Source organism: Trichosurus vulpecula, chromosome 3, assembly GCF_011100635.1.
Source record: "Trichosurus vulpecula isolate mTriVul1 chromosome 3, mTriVul1.pri, whole genome shotgun sequence".
In the NCBI taxonomy this organism is placed as follows: domain Eukaryota; kingdom Metazoa; phylum Chordata; class Mammalia; order Diprotodontia; family Phalangeridae; genus Trichosurus; species Trichosurus vulpecula.
Window position 1 is genome coordinate 434,021,704 of NC_050575.1, and position 12,964 is coordinate 434,034,667.

Sequence of the window (12,964 nt, forward strand, 5' to 3'; positions counted from 1 at the left end):
ATTTTGTATTGTATCGCCAGTGGCAGGACTTGCCTAACCACAAGGCCCAGGCGTTTGGGATAAACTGGAGAAAGAAATAAACAAACCCATGTGCGCGACGGGTTTCCAAAGTACAGAGACGCTGTTGAGATCAAGCAAATCTGAAACTTTTTAAGGGCATTGACTGATGTTAAAGGAGAGGCGCTGGACACTGTGCTACACATTGAACATACAAACAAAGGCCAAAGACAGTCCCTGTTCTCAAAGAGTTACCAGTCTAATGGGGCAGACAACGTGCCCACACCCACGGGCTGAACAAACCGCCGGTGATGGGATAAATGGGAGCAAATCTGCAGAGGAAGGCACAGAGGAGGACTGGGAAAGGCTTATTTTAGGAGGTGGGACTTTATCTGAGACTTGAGAGAAGTCTGAAGGCAGAGATGAGGGAGGGCAATGAAGGAGAAAGGTGGTGTCCAAGGGGGATGGGGAAGGGGTAAGAAGACTTGAGAGGGAGAGAGGGAGGGAGGGAGGAAGGAAGGGAGGAAGGAAGGAAGGAAGGAAGGAAGGAAGGAAGGAAAGAAGGAAGGAAGGAAGGGAGGAGGAAGGGAAGAAGGGAGAGAGGGAAGGAAGGAAGAAGGAAGGAAGGAAGGAAGGAGGGAGGAAGGGAAGGAAGGAAGGAAAAAAGGAAGGCAGGGAAGGAGGGAGGGAAGAGAGGAGAGAAACAGAGACAACTTTAAATAAACTCCTGGAGGGCAGGAACTTCCTACCTTTGTGATTCTTTCATCTGTCCATGACTCAGTTTCCTCTGTAAAATGAAAGAACTGGCTTAGCGGATTTCCAGGTTTCCTTCCAACATGAATATCTCTGAGGGGGTGATTTTCTTCTTGTAGACTCACCAGGCAGCTCAATGCCTTATCCATATCAGGTACTGAAACATTTCTCGAATTGAATTGCATGCACAGGAATGGCTTCCTTGACTCCAGAATCAGTAGCTCTCATACCAAACATACCAGGATGTTGCCTCAGTGCTGGTCAGTCAGAATCAGGCCTGGGCATCTGGGGACTGTCTTATCTTTTGGACCCCAAACCGTGAAGGGACCTCCCCACCCCACCCCCACCACCCAGTGTCAGCTGAACTCCCTTTTCGTTTTCCTATTGCCAACTGGAGAATTTCAGTGGACGAGGGGTTGGCAGACCAAGGTTCCAGAGACAATTCGGCAACCAGGACACTGTTACTTTGGGCAGTCCACTTTTTCTTTCTCTCTCTCAGCTGGTTTCCCATTCTATTAAAAAGAGTCCCAGTGTTTAGAGTTGGAACAGACCACAGTGGGCATCTAGTCCGATGCTCTCAATGAAAGGAAACCCCACTTATAATCATGCCCAGCAAGTAGTTCTCCAGACTCTGGTTCATAACCTCTCCTCACCCCCAAGCCACTCCACTTTAAGCTGGGCTGAATGCTAGGAAGCTTTCCTGACCCTGTTGCTTCTGGCTCTGTCCTCTGAGTCCGAATAGAACGCGCCTAATCCCAATTACAGAATCACAGAGGGTGTAGAGCAGATTACCTCCGAGTTTCCTTCTCATCTCGACTTTCTATGTATCTGAGTGAATATAAGAACAAGGACAGCAACAGTCATCATAACTCACAACTCACATTTGTCTAGAGCGTCAAGGTTTGCAAAGTGCTTTAGAAATATTAATTTGTATTGCTAATTAGTATTATTAATTATTAATTTTATCATCACAACAACCCTGGGAGGTTGATGATATCATTATCATCATCATTTTACAGATAAGGAAACTGAGGCAGATGAAGGTTAACTGACAACCTCTCTAATGAATGCTTGAAGCTGGATTTGAACTCAGGGTTATCCAGGTTCAGTGTTCTATTTCCCTCACTTAGAAGGCCTAACTGCCTACCAAGGTTTCATGGGTCCCCAAGATCATGTGAAGAGAGGCCTTGGCACTGGGCATCACCACTCAGATGCCTCAGATAGCCTCCTTGCCACCATTCCATCAGCAGTGACTGACAGCCCAGAAGTACAGAACTTCAAAACTCATCAAGTCCAATCCATACCTGAACAAGGATCCCTTTTAAAGGGGTCATGGCCAATGATTGGTCACTAGGCAGGCCCTGTATGAAGACCTCTAATGAAGGAGCACCCATTACCCTGAGGGCTAAACCATTCCACCTTGGCGTGGCTCCCTCTGCTAGGTCATTTTTCCTTATGTTGAGCTAAAATCTGCCTCTTGGTAAGTCCAACCCATTACCCTCGGGTCTACCTACTAGCACCCAGCAAAGCAGGTCGGAGCCCTCACTTACATGGTAGTCATTTAAATCCTCAAACACAGTTACCATGACTGGTCATGTCCTCTTCTGGCTTCTTAGGTGATGGGCAACCACCGAAATTCACCCCTTATTGCTATCATCTCCCCCTTGGTTTCTTGAAATGTCCCTGATATGAAACAGTCTTCAGGCTCTTAACCATCCTAATCACACTCCCATGGATGCCCCCCAGCTCATTGGTCTTAAGTCATGGAGCCTAGAACTGAGCATAACATTCCAGAAATGGTCTGACTAGAGTTCCATTGGGATTATCACCTTTTCCCCCCAGATATTATGTTTTTCTTTTGGCAGCCTAAAATCTCCTAACTTCTTTGACTTACTTATCACACTGCTGATTTGTGTCATGTTTATGGTCTACTAAGATACCAGTCACCCCCAGACCCTTCCTACACAAAATATTATGTAGCCATCCATGCCTCCTATACTTGTGAAATTAATTTTTTGAACCCAACCATAAGACTTTACATTTATTCCTACTAAATGGTATTATTCCTCAAGTCTGACTGAGTGACTGGCCTAGTGCCAGGCAGTATGTTAGGAATAGGAGAAGGAGAAGACAGAGTCCATGGGAGACCTTGAAGACTATGGAGAGCAGAGCTTAAATGAGGGTTGAGCTTTGTATGGTGTTGACTGTAAGGATGTCAGAGACTCAGAGAAGAGAGAGATTTCTATGGGCTAGAGGACTCAGGGAAGGTATCCTGGAGGGAATGGGATCTGAATCTGTACCTTAAAGGATAAGAAGGATTTAGATGATGGAGGTAGGGATGGGGAGGAGAAAGAAGTAAATTCCTGGAAGGATTGGGGATAGTGAGCAGTGGATGGTCAGAAGTGAGTTACAGGTAGTCCATTTGGGGGAAGTGTCAGGAGAGAAGGCTGGATGGGTGGGTTGAGGCCAGATCTGGGAGGGTTAGACTTCCAGGAAGAAGAATTTGGGCAGGTCTCTTCCTCTCCTTGGGTCTCAGTTCCATATGTAAAATGAATTGGCTGATGAGATAACTTATAAGAACCCTCCCCAAAAACATTTTATGTTTTATGCTCTAAGAACCCTTCCAGACTTAAAAGTCTATATTCTAAGGCCATTTCTAGGTCTGATGCTCTCTGACCCTTTCAGCTCTGATCATTGACATTTTGAGATTCCCCCTTATGTCTGACATTTGATGTCCCGAGGTCCCTCTCAATCATGATATTCTTGGTTCCAAGGTCCCTTCAAGCTCTGACTGTCCCCAAATCTAGATGTTTAAAAATAACTCCTTAGGTGATGGACAAACACTGAAAATTTAGCTTCTCCTTCCTCTTGCAGCTGTGATCCACCCCTATGCCATTTCCTGCATCCTCCCCACCTCATGAGTCCAGGCTTGGAAGGGGCTTCCCTGGACTAGACATCCTCAGAGCACTGGGAGTGGAGCTAGTCATGACCTGGCTTTCTGGGAACGAGCCTGGAGGGACCTGGCCTGACTGTTAGCTTCACCATGACTTTCCCACAGGTCCCTCGACCCACCAGCTCTGAACAATAACTCCCTTCCTCCCAAGCTCCAGCCATAGTAGAAATATGGAAAACTAAGTCAAGTTTGCCCCCCGCTGGTCAAACAGGACAGGACCAAGCAGGCAGGAATCTAGTCTCCTGAGGTTAGGAGGACCAGGGAAAACCAGCTCACATCCCTCTTCTTCCTAGGATGACTTTCTGGGGTCTTATGATCCATCCCCCTGTCTCTGAACAAGCTGACCTCCATGAAATCACTCAGGAAGGGTGGTGGCTTCGCCCATTCCTCAGGGATCTGAGGAAATGTCTCCCTGGGAGGATCAGTCCTCTGTAGTCTAACCTCAATGGCTCCCAGAAAATCCAACCCTAGGCTCACCCACAGAAGAGGAGCTTTGGGATCACCTTCCCTCTAGCTATGAACTCAGTGTCAGAAAATGGCCCTTCAATGGTGTAGGGGGGAGGGGAAGTCACTTTTATAAGTCTCTTCCCTAGCCCCACCCAGAGGTGTCAGGAGCAAGGCTTGGGATTCTGTATTCTGATTCTACTCAACAAGCATTTAAGACAGAGGTGAAGGTGGATGCTAGATATGAAATCCCCCAACTTCATCTCCAGATACACATGTGCACATAAGATGGGGTCCCCAGCAGTGGGGATGGGTTGCACAGAAATATCTCTACTCTTTTGCTCAGTTGTCCTTGTGACCAGTGGCAACTGTTTGCAAGATGGCTAGTGAGGTTAGGGCTCAGTCTATGGTCAGGGTTAATGATTAGTCTGTTGCAGAGAAGCAACTCGGGCAGGGCAGTCGGAGCTTTGTCCCAGGGTGCCAAATCCAGAAGGTGCTGACGGCATTTTCAGGTCTTTGGTGTGCTCTGAAAGCTTTTTTATTTTTTTCCTGGCCTGTTCTTCTCTCTCCATCCTCATCAACTGTGTCACGCCAGTATCTCAGAGTCTGTCTCTCCATCATGGGACAATGTGTGCCCCTCTCCTTTCTGGCTCATGCCAGAACCCCAAGGCTTCTGTCTTGACTGTCACCACCCTCTAGCTTCATTCTCCATCTCCTTGCCCCCCTCCTGCAGTGAGCTCCTCAGCAGCAGCTGGGGGACATCGTCCTGAGTCTTCACCCCATCCCCTCAGCTAAGGGGACCTTTGTCTGAAGGCTGTTTGCCCCCAGCTCAGATTGTGCAGATGACTCCAGGCACAAAAATTCCTAGTTATGGTTGTGGTCTGTGGTCCAGGTTAGAACTCAGCCTATGGTCTGTGGGGAAAGTTATGGAGCAGATTGTGGCTGGGGCTGGTGGTTAGTCTGGTAAGGGTCATCTTGTTTTAAGGTTAGTTTGCGTTCAGGCAGGAGTCAGTCTGTGCCTTAGTGCAGATTAGACTAGTCATCCAAGCCCTACCTCTGATGTTCTGTGATCCTAGAAATAAATGAATGAATGAATGAGTAAAAAGCATTGATCGTGCAGTTACAGTGGGCCAAGCATTGTGCTTAGCGCTGGACATGCAAATGCAAAAAGCAAGACATTTCCCACCCTCAAGGAACTTATATTCTAATAGAGAAGGAAAGAAAGATTGGAGAGTGGTGGCCAGAAGGGAGTCAGGGTTTGGGAATTCTGTGATTCTGAGAGGGGATCAGTCTGAGGCTGGGTTAGGAATTGATATATGGCCAGAATTAAGGATCCATCTGTGCCTGCGATGAGGGTCAACCCGTGCCAAGGCTGGGGGTCAGTCTGTTGCTGAGGCAATGAGTCAGTGTATGGTCAGAGTGCAGAGTCTGGTTCATAGCTCCTTCTTCAGAAGTCTGACAGTAGGCCGTGTATGTGTGTGTGTGTGTGTGTCCATGTATGTATGTGTGTGTGTCCATGTATGTATGTGTGTGTCCATGTGTGTATGTGTGTGTCTGTGTCTGTGTGTGTCCATGTGTGTATGTGTGTATGTGTGTGTGTGTGTGTGTGTGTGTGTGTGTGCATATGTTGGGGAGGGGTAGTTTCTGAGTTTATAAATTTTCTTTTTCCTAGTCTTAAATCAAACCCTGGAGCTGCTCAGAGTTTCTTCTTATCCCAACCTCTAGCAAGGCTGGCCTGAAGTTTTCAGTCTTATAAAAATGTCCCTCCCCCTGAGGCTGAGCTAGACAAAATAAGCCAAATAGTCCCTTCTCCTCTCATCTTAACCACCTTTGACCCCACCTGGGGTTCCTGAGGGTAGACCCCTGTTCTGGCCACAAAGGCAAATACGAAGGGAGAAGGAAATACCACCTCTTGGAGATACGGAATGGTTTCTCAGCAAACATGCTCAGAAAAGTCCTGCTCTTATGGAAAGATGGGGTCCCTGGACCCTAACGAACTCCTAGTGTTATTGGGGAGACACAGCCCTTGCCCTCAGGGAGTCCCTGCTCTGATAGGGGAGATGCAGCCCACAATGCCAAGGAGTCCCTGTTATGACAGGGGAGATGCAGCCCATGATGCCGAGGAGTCCCTGGTGTGAGGGGAGATACAGTCCATGATGCCCAGGAATCCCTGGTTATGAGGGGAGACACAGCCCCTGTCCTCAGGGAGCCCCTGCTGTGATAGGGGAGATGCATCCCATGATGCCCAGGAGCCCCTGCTATGAGGGGAGACACAGCCCATGATGCCTGGGAGTCTCTGGTGTGATAGGGGAGATGCAGCCCATGATACTCAGGAGTCCCTGGTATGAGGGGAGACACAGCCCTGTTCTTGGGGAGCCCCTGATATGATGGGAGCAGTAGGATTCAGGCGCAGGACGGAGGCATAAAACAGGCACAGAAATAGACTAGAGGAGGCAGAAATCCTAAACTCATTTTATTTCCAATAATTTTCAAACTGCTGGCATTCTAACAAATTGGAATCTAGTTCCAGAATCCTGAACTCAAAGAGATTTTCTTTTACAGGCACCATATGAACAATGTCATTTAAATATTCAACACCACATGTTGGGCTCTTAGAAAACACTTTCCATTACTTTGGTCAAAATTTCTTGATTAACACTCGACTTCTCCCTGACACTTTTTCCCGGTTTCAAAATCCAGAGCTGTGCTATTAGAGTTCAGCCCACTCTCATGGAAAGGAGGCTTGGCCTCAGAGACAGCAGAAATGGGTTCCAGTCCCTTTGCTGTCACGTAGCCACTGGGTGACCTTGGCCACGGAGGAGGCTTCCCTGCTCTGGGCCCCACACTCCACCTCAGCAAAATCAGGTGGTTGGACTTGGCCATGTCTAAGGGACCCTTCCAGGTCTAGGATCCTATCCTGTGCTCTCAAGATCTGGGAGGAGGGAGAGAGAGAGAGAGAGAGCAGGGGGAAGAGTTTGATAGGAATGATGTCTGGTTTGTTCCAAAGTTAAGAAAAAATACATTAAAAAATTTTGGCTCTTGCCTGCCTTAGAAGTAACTCAGTGGAATGGGAAGCCCACCAGACTCGGAGGCAGGAGACAGCGATCTGATTTCCTGCACTGACACTTACTGGTTCAGCCACCGGGACCAAATTACTCCTCTGAGCCTTAGTTTCTTCTTCTGTAAAATAAGGCATTAGCAGTAGAGTCAGTAGTTCCCAACTCAAACTACACGTGTGATTAGTGAAATATCAAATATCTACAACGGGAGTTCCTAATCTGGGGTTTGCAAACTTGTTTTTTTAATAAAATATTTTGATAATGATTTCAACATAATTGGTTTCTATGCATTTTATTTTATGCCTTCAAGGACATTATCCTGAGGAGGGGTTAATGGTTTCCCTGTTAAAGGGGTCCAGGACACAAGAAAAAGAGGCTCTGATCTAGATTAAATTCATGAATACACACCCCTCTGCAGCCTCAGAGTGGAAGCTCTCTCTGTTCAGGGAATGGAGGATGATAGGAATGGACATTTCTGTGCTTTAAGGTTTGCAAAGCTCTGTGCAAATATCACCTCGTTTTATCCTCAACAACCTGGGGAAGTTGGTGTTAATATTATCTCCATTTTACAGATGAGGAAAATGGAGGTTAGGGAGCATCTGAGGTCAGATTTGAACTCAGATCTTCTGATGACAAGTCCAGTGCTTTAAAGTACAGTGCCACCTAGTTGCCTCTGAGAAGGGGACAAGAAGCAGGGGAGAAGGAGAGCATGAGGATGAGGAGCAGAGGATAGGAAGAAAAAGAAAAAAAATCAGAGGCAGGAAGGGAGCAGATGGAGCAGGGAGTATCTGGTCTCTATACTCCCTTCCTGCCAACTGAGAATCGGCTGTAACCAATGTGATTTCCTTCCCTGAAGGAGAACTCAATATCTCCAGAGGCAGCCCAATCCACTCTGGGACAACTCTCACTGTTGGTTCCTTTTTCTGGACTCTAAGCCCAAGTCTGGCACTCTCCATCTTCCACTCCTAACTCCTAGATATGCCTCTGGGGCCAAGAAGAACAAGGGTGACCCCTGTTCCATGAGACAAATGCTTGAAGACAAAATTATCATGTCTCCCTTAAGTCTTATCTTCTCCAAGTCTTCACTCTTCACACACACATGCACACACGCACACACACACACACATGCACACACATTCCCACCCCATCCTCATATTACATAGACTCAAAGTCCTTCATCAGTATGGCATCTCTCCTCTGACTTATCAATGCTTTTCCTGAAATGTGATGCCCGAACAGAACATAGTCCTGCAGATAGAGGCTAACCAGGGAAGTCCCTCAGAACTATCCCAATTCTGCACCCTTTGACTCTCAATGTGGCCAGAGATCAAATTAGGTTCTTTTGCTGCCCTGTCTCCTTTCCCCTTTCCCCTTCCAACTGGTGTTAAGTTTGCAATCCACTTAGCCCCCAAGATCCTTCTTAGAGAAGCCACTAACCACACCTCCCTCACCTTGAACTCTCAAAGTTGCTTTTTAAAACCAAACGTTCTTTCTCTTATTTGCCTATTTTGAATTTCATCTCCAATTTAGCCCAGTGCTCTTGGCTCCTTACTCAAGTCACCAATAGGAGCTAGCTGTTCCTCCCAGGTTTTTTGCAGCTGTAAATTTGATAAGGATGCAAGGGTTGCCTTTATCCAAGTCATTGATAAAGTTGTTAAAGGTCACAAGGCTGTTTGCATGGTCAGATGCTCATCGAGGTCAGAGACTTACCACTTTTGTATGTGTATACCTAATGCATAGCCCTGTGCCTAGCATACCTAAAGTTTTTAACAAATGTGTATTATTTGTTAGGCAGCTAGATGGAGCCCTGGGTCTGGTCTCAAGAAGACCTTAGTTCAAATCCAGCTTCAGACATTTACTAGTTGTACCACACTGGACAAGTCACTTAGTGTCTTCTTCTGTAAAATGGCACCTACCTCACAGGGTCACTGCAAGGACTAGCTGAGATGATTTTAAAGCACCTGGCACGTAAGAAGCATGATATAAATGTTAACTATTACTATTATTGCTTAGTCGATTGGGCCAGATCCTAGTAGAGGCAGGAGATGAGAAGTCTCTGATCTCTCTTTTATCTCTAACATCTATCTTTTTTAATTTTATTTTATTTTTCAATTAACAAGAACTAATTTTACCATCCTACCTCCACAGCCAGTTTAAAAGAAAAGCAAAATCCTTGAAACAAATATGCACAGTCAATCAAAACAAATTCCTACATTGGCCACACCCAAAATTTAGCTTTGTTCTACCTCTTAAGCTCATCACCTCTCTGTCAGCAAGCCGGTCATATACTTCATCATGGGTCCTAGGGGTTCATTTTTGCTCATTATATTGATCAGAGATCATTAAGTCTTTCAAAGTTTCTTTACAATGTTGTGGTTACTGTATAAATTGTTCCCTTGGTTCTGCTCACTTTACTGTGCATCAGTTCATACACATCTTTCCAGGTTTCTCTGAAGCCATCCTTGTCATCTTTTCTTACAGTACAATGGTATCCCAGAACAGTCAACCATTAACTTCCTTATCGATCTCGGTTCTTTGCCACCACAGAAAGTAGTTTTCACATTTCTTGATAGAATGTAAGCTCTTAGAGAATAAGGATTATTTCATTTGTGTTGTTGTATTTCCAGCCCTTAGCACAGTACCTGGCACAAAGTGCACATTTAATACTTACCGACTGATCTATGAACCAAAAGAAAAGAGAGAGCGCAGCTTGTCCCTAGGACACTTCCCAGGAAGGCTGGCAGAAAGAAATGTGAATTTTTAGAAGAAGAAAAGAATGAGTGCTATTTGGAGGCTGAAAGAGGGTGATCGGACTATCCCCACGTTGCCTCTCCTTGGGATTGTGGGGCTGCACTGTCAGAGTGGTACCCAGCCTTGTCACCACTAAGAACAGGACTCTGGAGATCTGGGAACTGGTGAATAGGACAGAAGGGGAAGCAGCTGCTAGGGAGGCATACAGTGAAAGTGGGGTGAAAGGCAAGGAGTTAAACAGCAGAAAGATGGATCAGAGCCACCCGGTAATAGGGGACAGATGGAGAAGGGGAAAATAGAGGAGTCTGGACTAGGAGCTGACACCATAATTTAAAGGTCACCTCAGTGGAACAAAAGAGAAAAAGGGAGGTGGGGGTGGAATTCAGGGATGGACTCAGACTCAGAATTATGAATGAATTTATGAAGTGCTTATTGTGTGCAAAGCTAAGCTCTGGAGATACAAACAGAAGAGAATGCCAGTACCTGCCCTCAGGGAGCTCCTTTTCTAGGGGGAAGACAACAGATCTGGAGGGTTTCCATAGCAGGGCAGGTGGAAAGGTCCCTTGGTTCTGAGGGAGCAGCAGCAGAGCAGGTGTCCGGCTTCTTCTTAGATGTCCTGTTCACAGATAAAATCATGTCGGTTTCTAATGTTGAACCCTCTGAGAGGCCGAAGCCTTGGTGACCAGAGCTTCCTTCCCTGGAGGAGCTGGTCCCCTCTGCCACTACACAAAGATGGCTGCTCCATGATGCCAAGGGCCCTGGGCAGGAGTATTGCTCTTCCTCAGCTGGTGGTCATAGAGGTGATCTGACCTGCCTCCTGTCTCTCTCTCAGAGGTGTCCTCCAACACCCTCACTTTGTATATGAGGAAAATGAGAGGTAATTAGTAGGGGAGCCAGAATTCAAATTCAGGGAATGTGACTCCTAGTTCAGCTCTATTTCTTCCCATCAATGGGTGGGCTGGGCTCCAAAGTCTAGCTGTGACATTCTATACTTCCAGGAAAATCTTCCTTCTCTTTCTTGTTGAGTCATGTCTGACTCTTCGTGACCCCATTTGGGGTTTTCTTGGCAGAGATACTAGAGGGGTTTGCTGTTTCCTTTTCCAGTTCATTTTTACAGATGAGGAAACTGAGGCAAACAAGGTTAAGTGACTTGTCCAGGGTCACACAGCTGGTAAGGGTCTGAGGCTGGATTTGAGCTCAAGTCTTCCTGACTCCAGGTCTGGAGCTCTATCTACTGTGCCACCTAGCTACCCTCTTCTTTCTCTACAACCAACCTGTTTCCCCCCTGCTACTCTCCTTTGCACTGCCTAGTCTCTTGTCATACTAGACTGCTTGTCATTCCCCGAACACTTTCTTTCCTTGCTTGCATCCTTCTCTGAGCCTTCCTGACACACCCTCCTTTCCACCACTTTCTCCTGAAATCCTCCAGACCCTCCAGCACCATTTCTTTCAGGCAGCCTTCCCTGATTACCCCACGATGGACATGACCTCTCCCTTGTCTGAGTCCTAGCACATTGTGTGTCTCCTGCCACATGGTCCAGAGGTGAATTTGTATTCAATGTCCATTTGTGTTCCTGCCTTAGGACCCTGGCTAGGCTGTGAGCTTTTTATATCCCATGGTGTGCCTAGCAGGGGAGGGGGCTGGAGGTGGTTCCTAGATGTACATATTACATGCCCAGTAAATGTTGAAATCATGGAAGAGGCAGGGGGATAGTAACATGCATAGCCTCCCTCAGGAAGGGGCCTTAGAAAAGTCATTGCAAAGATTTGCAAAATGAGACCCTGAGAGGTCAAGGAACATGGCCAAGGGCATAGAGTCCGTAGACAGCACACCTGGGATAAGAGATCAGGCCCAGGGGGCTTAGCCCTGGATGCCTTTTCCCACTCCTGCTAAGCTGAAATCATCACTGGGATAATTCAGATCAAAAAGCAATTGTGCCCATAATGTCCAGGGAACAGGGCATAAAAAGCCAGTTTTGTCAGGAGAAACCTGAGCTTTCAACAAGAAAAAAGGGAACCAAGCTCAAAGGTTTCAGAGGGCTGGGTCTCTATCCCCTCATTAGGCCAGGGGTTCCCTGAGAGCAGGGCCTGTGTTCCCACCATCTCACCAAGGGCTCCCCAAAAGCAAGGGCTGAGTCTCCCCCATCAAACCAAAGGCTCCCCAAAGTCAGATGCCATTGCCCCCGTCAATCACACTAGAGGATCCCCAAAGGCAGGGACTGAGTCTCCCCCATCATACCAGGGCTTTCGAGGGCAGTTCAGGCAGACTCGGGTGCCTGACATTCCAAGGCCTCGGCCTCCAGCCTAGGGGGTCTGGGATGGATTAGTGGAGCCGTGCTCTCAGTCTGTAAATCCCTTCCTGGCATGGAAAAGCCCCACGCCATCACCCAGGCCCACATGAAAGGCAGCGAGGGGCTCCCCCAGTCGGGTAAACAGCAGCATCTGCTCCTCTCTCAGCAGCTTTGACCCGTGGCAGGAACCTGGCCCCACAAACAGGAAGCCATCAGGCCCTGGATGGCTGCCCCTGCCACCGGAGGAGCTGCCAGCAACTCCTGGGGCTGCCAGCGCCTGAGACTCCTGGGTAAGGAAGGCACGGCCACTGCATGTGTGTGGGAGCGGGGCTAGGGGTCAGGCAGGATTGTGGTCCGCCAGCACCCTCTGCGCTTCTCCAAAGTGCCTTCCATGTGTTAGCACACGTCATTCTTACAGCAGCCCTGTAGGGTAGATTAGCCAGGTATTATTAGCCCCATTTTACAGACAGAGAAACCAACACTCATGGAGGTGTCAGGGACATGGCCCACATCATAATTAGGTGGTAGGGCTAGGACTCAAACCAGGAGCGCTTGAACCCTTACCACCCCCTCTCTCTTTTCTTCTTTATTTCCTTTCCATTCCTTTCCTCTCCTCTCCTTTCCTTCCTTCTTTCCTTCCTTTCTGTACTTCTGTCTTTCTTTTTCTCTTTCTTTCTTCCTTCCTTTCTTTTCTTTTCTTCCTTCCTTCCTTCCTT